The sequence below is a fragment of the Neofelis nebulosa genome, chromosome 9, assembly GCF_028018385.1.
Source record: "Neofelis nebulosa isolate mNeoNeb1 chromosome 9, mNeoNeb1.pri, whole genome shotgun sequence".
In the NCBI taxonomy this organism is placed as follows: Eukaryota; Metazoa; Chordata; class Mammalia; order Carnivora; family Felidae; genus Neofelis; species Neofelis nebulosa.
The window spans coordinates 30,663,384-30,673,374 of NC_080790.1; the positions used below are offsets into that span (position 1 = coordinate 30,663,384).

Sequence of the window (9,991 nt, forward strand, 5' to 3'; positions counted from 1 at the left end):
ATCATTAGAACATAAATAAATTGAATATAAAACCTTAGAAAATCCATAAATGACCCCAAAGCAAAAGATAACCAGTGCTTTAGTCTTTGCAAAGGTCTGACTCCGTACCGCGGAAGCAAACATTCTAATTTTTCGTTCCATCATTAAAAGCTGGGGTGGATGGATTCGGGCAGGGACATAATGTGGGCTTCTGTAGTCTCTGTGGCTATTCAAGGAACAAAGGGCAAGGTGTTTTAGCGTGAGGCTTGTGCACGGGCAAAAAGTGAGGGGAAGGGTGGGAGGCTGGGTCTAAACTTGTCTACTTCAGGGGTGCCTGGGTTTAGAGTGTATTAACTTACATTGTAGTATTTCATTTTTTTTTTTTTAGAAAAAGATTAGCATTTCCCCTTCTAATTAACAGGTATGGTATTAGACATCTGATGAAAGGAGAGAAAGCAATACAAAATGAGTACTCTGCTTAACGCTTGGAAATAAAATAATTTCAAAGGTGTCTGGGTTTACATTCAGGACAAGCTTACCTTAGCATATTAAAAACTAGATTTTATAACTACTTAAATTTTCTCCTTTGAAACTGGAAAAGCCTACGGGCTACAGCAAAAGTACACTACCTACAGTTGAGTTGGCTTTGTATGCACCGGGGGCAGGTTACTTGACCTCCTTGTGCTTTTATTTTCTTATCATTCACAACAAGGATAATAATAATGGTTTTCATCATACTCATATATAGAATTAGAGGATCTTTAAAAATATACCATTGACATACCTAACACCTTTGATCATATTTTTAACTTGCATCAAAAAATTTAGCTAGTGGGGCGCCTGGGTGGCGCAGTCGGTTAAGCGTCCGACTTCAGTCAGGTCACGATCTCGCGGTCCGTGAGTTCGAGCCCCGCGTCGGGCTCTGGGCTGATGGCTCGGAGCCTGGAGCCTGTTTCTGATTCTGTGTCTCCCTCTCTCTCTGACCCTCCCCCGTTCGTGCTCTGTCTCTCTCTGTCCCAAAAATAAATAAAAAACGTTGAAAAAAATTAAAAAAAAATTTAGTAATTTTGGATGCAAATAAGTTTGTGCACTAACAGCTTTTTGTCATTCCCATAGTAGCATTAATATTCTCGAGAAATTGGTGCCTCGTCACCTACTTAATCCTTAAACTGCAAAAAAAGAAAAAAAATTAATGGATACGCAAACATACACTATATGAACACATACTCTTCATAACAATCGGTTAATTGAAACCACAGTCAATTTGGGCGTGCAGATCAGAGCTGTCTATTCTGTGAGCAGTAAAGAGATGAACTTTTTTTTTTTGGTTTTTCATCTTTTGATTCTCTCTGCCCTCATCTCTGTGAGGAGATTAAAATTCCTTACTGGAAATTCATTTCTTTGGATCTTAAAGGCTTTTGGTTTTTAGAGCTTGCAGAGAAAAATTGATTTAAAAAAGCAGGATAAAATTAAAAAAGGAGTAAGAGGAATTTTGTTTGGGAGCAAGATGAGTGTCAGTGAAAGGAATCAGGGGTCAAGGGGAATGTTCTCCTCCCCTTCTTTGAGAGGAGAGTGAGTTGTTATTCTAAACGGCTGGGAAGGGAGAGGGCCAGAAAACCAGAGGAAAGGGGATTTTTTTTTTTCTAGCTTTTATTGCCACCTTGACTTGACCTCTGATAAGGTGAAGGGAGCTGGGAAGATTTACAGGAAATCTGGATTCCTGAGATTTCTGAGGAACAGCAAAGGTCTGACTCCGTACTGAGGAAGCAAACATTCTAATTTTTCATTCCATTATTAAAAGCTGTGGTGGGCAGATTTGGGCAGGAATATAACGTGGGCGTCTTTATAGTCGCTGTGGCTATTCAAGGAACAAAGGGCAAGGTGTTTTAGCACGAGGCTTGTGCACGGGCAAAAAGTGAGGGGAAGGGTGGGAGGTTTGGATCCAAACTTGTCTACTTCAGGAGCACGTGGGTGACTCAGTAGGTTGACATCTGACTCTTGATTTCGGCTCAGGTCATGATCCCAGAGTTGTGGGATGGAGCTCCGCATTGGGCTCCTCCGTGCTGAGTGTGGAGCCTCTTTAAGGTTCTCTCTTTGCCTCTCTCCCACACTCGTGCCTTCTCTCTCTCTAAAATAATTTTAAAAAAAATTATAAACTTGTCTACTTCATAATTTGTCTAGGATTGTCCCATTTTACCAAGTTCTTTTTTTTTTTCCACTACCATTTCCCTCAGAGCTTTCACAACATGATGATTAATGTTATCATTAATCTGATTATATGATTTTTGGTAATGTATTTCTCAGAGCATGGGATTACTGCAATGGTTCTTAGCCTGCTAGAATCATTTGGGAAGTTTTGAAGAGACCTGATGCCCAGGCCACACACCAGACTAATCATATCAAAACCTTCAGGGGGTGGCACTCAAGCATTATTTAAAAAAAAAAAAAAAAAAAAAAAGCTTTCTACATGATTTCAGTATGTAGCTCAAGTTAAAACCATTGAACCATTGGCTTAATGTATTATCTTTCCCAGGTGAAATAGCTTAAATACAGCAGCTCTCAAATATTTTGGTCTCAGGACTCCTGTGCCTTAGTAACAATTATTGAAGACCAAAAATAACTTTTGCTTGTGTGAATTATGCCTATCAATAGCTCTTGTGTTGACAATTAAAACAGGCATTTTATAAATATTTAATCATGAGTTATTTAAAAATAACGAGGGGCACCTGGGTGGCTCAGTCAGTTGAGCGTCCGACTTCGGCTCAGGTCATGATCTCACAGTTTGTGAGTTCGAGCCCCGTGTCGGGCTCTCTGCTGACATCTCAGAGCCTGCAGCCTGCTTCAGATTCTGTGTCTCCCTCTCTCTCTGCCCCTTCCCTGCTCATACTTTGTCTCTCTCTGTCTCTCAAAAAAAATGAATAAACGTTAAAAAAAATTTTTTTAAATAAAAATAAAAAAAAATAACGAAAACACTGTATGTTAAGTAACACATTTTTTATGGAAAACTGGCTGTTTTTAAAAACAAAAATAATTTTGTGAAAAAATGGACATTCTTGAATATTTAACAATTTTCTTGAATGTCTGACCTATTAGAAAATAACTGGATTTATTTATGCATTCAATCTGCTGTAATACGTTATTTTGGTTGAAGGATATGAAGAAAATTTGGTCTCATGCTGACATGTAGTCGGAAAAGAAAGAAGTATTGTAATAGCTTCTTTAGATAATTATGGATAATCTTTGTTATTCAATCAAAATATGATAGAAGGTAATGTTGTAAAAGTCAGTCACAAAGTGGAATCTAAGACCATATAAATAAACATTTTTTACTTCATTACATTAAAATCTGTTGATCTTGGGGCGCCTGGGTGGCGCAGTCGGTTAAGCGTCCGACTTCAGCCAGGTCACGATCTCGCGGTCCGTGAGTTCGAGCCCCGCGTCAGGCTCTGGGCTGATGGCTCGGAGCCTGGAGCCTGTTTCCAATTCTGTGTCTCCCTCTCTCTCTGCCCCTCCCCCGTTCATGCTCTGTCTCTCTCTGTCCAAAAAAAAAAAAAAAAAAGTTGAAAAAAAAATTAAAAAAAAAATCTGTTGATCTTGATTATCTTAGTTAAGTAAGACTGATTTAAGGTTAAAATATCCTTCTTACACATATAATATTCTGAGCACTGTGTGCTATTTCTAACATTTTTATATTTGAAATGAAGAATAAAGGTGTAAAAGCAATTCTACACTTGATCTTAGCCAAAAGGCCAAGAAGCGATGTAAAAGCAATTCTAAAATAAATAAAATCTGTTAGTCACTCTTATACTTTGAATCGATCTTCTCTCTGTGATTAGGCACTGAGCATTTGGAAAATATTGGTTCACTAAGTTATACAGATATTCCAAATGTTGAAATTTAATTATGTATTATTTAAAAATTACATTTATTAAAATAACTGACTTGGTCAGAAAAGTTGTCACATATAAGGAAACTGTCAGGCTTATGGGAACATATACAAGTTTTCCAAAATTCGAATGTTTATTTGGAAGATCTAGTTTTTTCATTGGTGATAAAAACTGCCAGTTAGTTTCCTTGAAGGCAAAAGCACACTTTATTCATTTTTTAAAAATGTTTATTTTTGAGAGAGAGAGAGAGAGAGAGAGAGAGAGGGAGGGAGCGAGAGGGGGAGGGCCAGGGAGAGAGGAGATACAGAACTGAAGCAGGCTCCAGGCTCTGAGCTGTCAGCACAGAGCCTGACACAAACCCACGAACCATGAGATCATGACCTAAGCCAAAGTTGGATGCTCAACTGACTGAGCCACCTAGGTGCCCCTATACTTTATTCATTTTTAAACAAATGTCTGCCAAATATCCAAATCTAAATAATCATAGGTTATTAGTAACTTAACATTCTACCAGAAAAAGTAGAATTTTCTGAAAAAGCAGATAGTTCACTATGCATCTCAAGCAATTGTACAAGTGCTTCTCCTTGAGACAACAATTGTCCTTCAGTATGTGGTAGGAGTACTTTATTTGCACCTCCCATTTTGTCATGTAGAACAGAAAAATATTCATACTCTGAACTTATGCTTCCAGGCAAAGTGGAGTAAAAGAGACTTGATTTATCATCCCATCTTGAAAAAAACAAAAATCAAACAATGTTGTTCCAATGTTGGGAAGCAAATATCACAGAAGAGTGATGGCAGAAGGAAAGGAAGTGAAATGAGCTGGGCGCTTTCCCCACTTTCCACCTTAAGGAGCTTCCAGGATGCAGTGTCGGTAGGAGGAATCCCAACAGAACCAAGTGGTCTCTGTGAGATGAAAGAACGGGGTTGAGAACATGGGAAAGTGGCTAGAATTTGCAGTACAGAGTGGAGGGGAGAGAGAGAGAGTACTTCAGAGATCATTTAAGGTTTCTCCATAAGTCTTCACCTGAGTACAGGACAGCAACTGTGGTGAGGAAACTACTCAAGGTGGAGGAAAGAGCTAACAAAAAGGAGCAGGCAAAATAAGCCCCAGGACACAGATGGGGTCAGGAATATTTTATGTTTCCACCAAAGTGGAAAAACCCCAACATACAAGGGGCAAAAGTAAATGCCCAGAGAGTATTGTTTCAGCTGGGGGCCAAATTATACCTGGATTATGAGCTGCTCTGCTCCAGCCTAACACAATTTAAAGGCAAGCCTCCAGAGGATCAAACTATTTCCAACTCCACTGTGTTTCATATACCAAGATTATTTAAAGGAAAACAAATATGCTCAGCACCAAAAAAGGTAAAATTCACAGCATCTGATATCTAATAAAAAATTACCAAGCATGCAAAGAAGTAGCAACACACAACCCATAATGAAGACAAAAATCAATCAATAGAAACAGACACAGAAATGACACAGATGATAAATTAGCAGATAAGGATATTAAAACCGGTTGTCTTAATATAACTATATTCTATATGTTTAAGAAGGTAGAGGAAAGGTTGAACACGTTAAGGAGAGGCATGGATGGTATAAAGAAAATCTAAATCAAACTTCCAGAGAAGGAAAACAGCAATGTCTGGGATAAAAAATAACCGGATGGAACTAATAACAGGTTAAGCACTGAAAAAAAAAAAAAAAAAAAAAGAAGTGGACTTGAAGATATAGAAATAGAAACTATATATACAAATGAACCAGACAAAAAAATTGTCAGATCACTGGTGAACTGTGGAAAACTTGAAACAATTTAATATGTGTATAATTGGAGTCCCCAATGGAGGAGGCAGATAAAAGTACTTGAAGAAACAATAGTAAACATTTTCCAAATTTGAGGAAAACTTAAAACCCACTGATCCAAGAAAGTCTGTGAACCCCAAGCATGAGAACACAAATTCCACTAAAGAATATCATAATCAAATTGCTTAAAACTTGTGATGAAGGGGAAATCTTAAGGCAGACTGATGCACATTACATACAGAAAAACAAAGATTAGGATGACGGTTTCTCATCGGAAACAAAGCAAGCAAGAAGACGTTGAAGCAATATCTTAAAAGTACTGAAAGAAAAAAAAAAGTCACCATAATATTCTACACTCAGTGAAAATGTCTTTCATTTATTTTTGGGACAGAGAGAGACAGAGCATGAACGGGGGAGGGGCAGAGAGAGAGGGAGACACAGAATCGGAAACAGGCTCCAGGCTCCAGGCTCCGAGCCATCAGCCCAGAGCCCGACGCGGGGCTCGAACTCACGGACCGCGAGATCGTGACCTGGCTGAAGTCGGACGCTTAACCGACTGCGCCACCCAGGCACCCCTGAAAATGTCTTTCAAAAATAAAGGCAAAATAAATTTTTTTTTCAGCATACAAAAATTGCCACTATAACTGCAGTACAAGAAATGTTCAAGGACATCCTTTAGGCAGAAGGGAAATGATACCAGATGGATATATGTATCTACACAGAGGAAGGAAGAGTATCAGAAATGGCAAATATGTGGGTCAATGAAAAGCACTTTTAAAAACCTCATTTTAACAATTTCTTTGAAAGATAATTGTTTAATGCAAAGATAATTGCAGTGTATCGTGAGGTTAATATTTAGAAGTAAAATATCTGACAACAAGAGCACAAAGACTAAGAAGGGAAATAGAGGTATGCTATTTTAAGATTCTCATACTGTACATTATGTGATATAATAATTCTTGATGGTAGACAGTAATACGTTAAAGATATATATTATGAATCCAAAAACAACCACTAAAAAGTTATGCTGACAAGCTAACAAAGGAGATAAATGAAATAATAAAAAATAAGTTAGTCAAGATAAACAGAAAAAGTGGTAAAAGATGAACAAAGAACAGATGGAACAAATGAAAAAATAATATAGTGGTACATTGAAATTTGACCATATCGATAATCACATTAAATATACACAATCTAAATACCCCATTTAAAAGCCAGAGATTGTCCAATTGGCTAAAAAAGGTGAGACCTCGCTTACTATATGCTGCCTACAAGAAACCCACTTTATATGTAAATAAGAGAAATAGTTTAAAAGTAAAAAGGATGGGGAAAGATATACCATGCTAACACTAATCAAAAGAAAGTTGGAGTGGCTACATTAATATTAGGAAAAAAGTAGATTTCAGAGCAAAGAATATTACCAAGTATAAAAAGGGTCATCCCATGATGATAAAGGGTTCAATTTGTCAAAAGGACACTGCAATCCTAAATATGTATGCACTCAATAAGAAAGCTTAGAAATACATGATATAAAAATTAATAGAACTAAAAGAAATAGGCAAATCAACAATTATACTCAGAGATTTAAGCTGCAGCCCCTCAGTAATCAATAGAACAAGTAGAAGAAAACCAGTTATTAATTGGAAGATTCAGAGAACATTATCAACTGCCTTATCTAGTTGATGTTTATAGAACATTCTACCCAATAACAGCAGAATACACATTCTTTTCATGTGCAGAAGGAACATTTGCCAAGACGGATCATATTCTGGGCTATAAAACAATTCTCAAAACATGTTAAGAGATTCATCCATATCAAGTCTGTTCCCTGATCATGATGGAATTAAGTTTGAAATCAATAACAAAAAGATATCGGGGAAAACCTCAAGTATTTGGAAACTAAATAACACAATTTAAATAACCAATGGGTAAAAGATGGATATTTTCATTTTCTTGATGATGGTGATTGTTTCATGGTGTAAACTTATGTTAAAACTCATCAGATTATGTACTTTAAATTTGTATAATTTAATGTATTTTAATTATATCTCAATAAAGCTGTTTAAAAAAATGACCGGTACTCAAGGGTTGAGATTTCATAATAACCACAATTTGTATGTCTTCACTGTGATATTCTTTTTATTTTTTATTTTTTTAATGTTAATTTATCTTTGAGACACTCAGGGGCGCCTGGGTGGCTCAGTCGGTTAAGCGTCCAACTTCAGCTCAGGTCACGATCTGGCGATCCGCGAGTTCGAGCCCCGCGTCGGGCTCTGGGCTGATGGCTCGGAGCCTGGAGCCTGCTTCCGATTCTGTGTCTCCCTCTCTCTCTGCCCCTCCCCCGTTCATGCTGTGTCTCTCTCTGTCTCAAAAATAAATAAAAACGTTAAAAAATAAATAAATATTTTTGAGACACTCACGCGCGCGCGCACACACACACACACACACACACACACACACACACACACAGCTTGAGTGGGGGAGGGGCAGAGAAAGGGAGACAGAATCCGAAGCAGCTCCAGCCTCTGAGCTGTCAGCACAGAGCCCACGTGGGGCTCGAACTTGTGAATTGCGAGATGATGACCTGAGCTGAAGTTGGATGCTTAACCTACTGAGCCACCCACGTGCCCCTTCATTGTGATATTCTTAAGTGAGATTGGCTCTTTTGCTTTCTTTTGTCTGTTCTTTTCCTTTTCCTTTTTTTTTTTTTTTTTTATTGTGCAGCAGTGAATAATACTTCTAAGTAAACAGTTGTTTTTAATAGTACAGTTTTGTGTCCTCTCTTGATAAATGCTAAGCTACCAGCAGTTTTGCATCATCAGTGTAGAGTTAATATAGTAAAATAGACTAATTTTGCTTTAGTATTATTACAAATATTGATTCAATCATGCAGATATTCAAAGGGTCTTGGAGAATCCCTAGGGGTCCATGAATCACATTTTGAGAACTATTTATTTTTATTTTTTAAAAATATATGTTTTTACGTTTATTTATTTGAGAGAGACAGAGACAGCACAAGCAGGGGAGGGGCAGACAGAGGAGAGAGAATCTCAAGCAGGCTCCACACTGCCAGCACAAGGCCCAATGTGGGGCTCGAACTCACAAAACGGTGAGATCATGACCTGAGCTGAAACCAAGAGTCGGACGCTTAACCGACTGAGCCACCCAGGCACCCAAGAACTATTGCTTTAACAAAACTTTGTGGTTATGGCTGCATTAGTCCAATGATGGGACTATAGCAATATGAAAATCCTACCATGGCAACTGCACAGATATGATCTTTTATAGCAGTTGGTACCTTAATATGTTCAAATCACAGTACAGAATCTAGACTATAATAAAGATGATAACCATCCCACTTGTGATTAGTACTATCACTGCGTACGCAACTGATTATTTTCCATGACGAAAAACAGGGCCTGAAATGGTTTTATTGGATATAATAGTCACAGGCTTTCTTCCATAGGAAGAGTGTGAAGAAAGGAAAGGCTGCAACAGGGAAACATATAGTAGGTACGAGAGATTTCTGACAGTTTCTAGAATGAAAGAAGGGAGAAAAGAAGAATGAGTGAAGGAAAAGCGAAGGAGTCCCTTTATATTTAGTGTCTTTATGTAAAGTCCCTTTACAGTTAGTGTCTAAGGCACAAGAAAAGATACGAATAATGAAGGTCGGGATACACAGATAGAGGCTTGCAGTTTTCTGGAGAGTTGTCAGAAAAGCCTACATGTGTAAGAAATGGTTTGCTAAAATCAGCTTCACTTATTGGTACGAGATACATCACATGGTTGCATCTGTGGTGGATACAGAGAGGCACTGCTCGGATGCCCCTTCAGGGAAGGACTCTGCTCCAGCTGTTGGAGTGCTGTTGGCAGACGGCCTCTAGCTGTCAGCTCCTTTGGCAGCAGAGAGCTGATTTCAGGAAGTCACTCCACTGAGGTGGGGGGAGAAAGCCCTAGACGTTTGGCTCACCGCTCAGACCCGGCTTTCAGCTCCAGGGCTCCCCGTGGGGTTGGCTGAGGCTGTGGAGCGGGACCCCCCTTCTCTGCTAACTTTTCCCTCGTGCCCAGTCCTATCTCTCCTTCTCCCTGCCTCAGGGGTTTGACCCAAGGGCACATCCTGAATGCTAAACTCTGTCTCAGGGTCAGCTTCCAGCAGATCCCAAACTACACCAGCATCTACTGACTAAAATATAAGCAAAATTGAAGAAAACTGGAGAACGCTTGGGGATGGAAAATCATCATAAAATTATGTGTTAACGTTTAACTCAAGGGTTCACTTGTTTTTCACTTTAAATTGCTTACGCTGAGCGTGACTTTAA

General features: G+C 38.6%; 1 pseudogene; it reads right to left on the bottom strand.

Moving 5' to 3' along the window:
- Nucleotides 1-3,581: 3,581 nt before the first annotated feature.
- On the bottom strand, nucleotides 3,582-3,740 carry LOC131486483 (U2 spliceosomal RNA; annotated as a pseudogene).
- Between the last annotated feature and the right edge of the window lie 6,251 nt (nucleotides 3,741-9,991).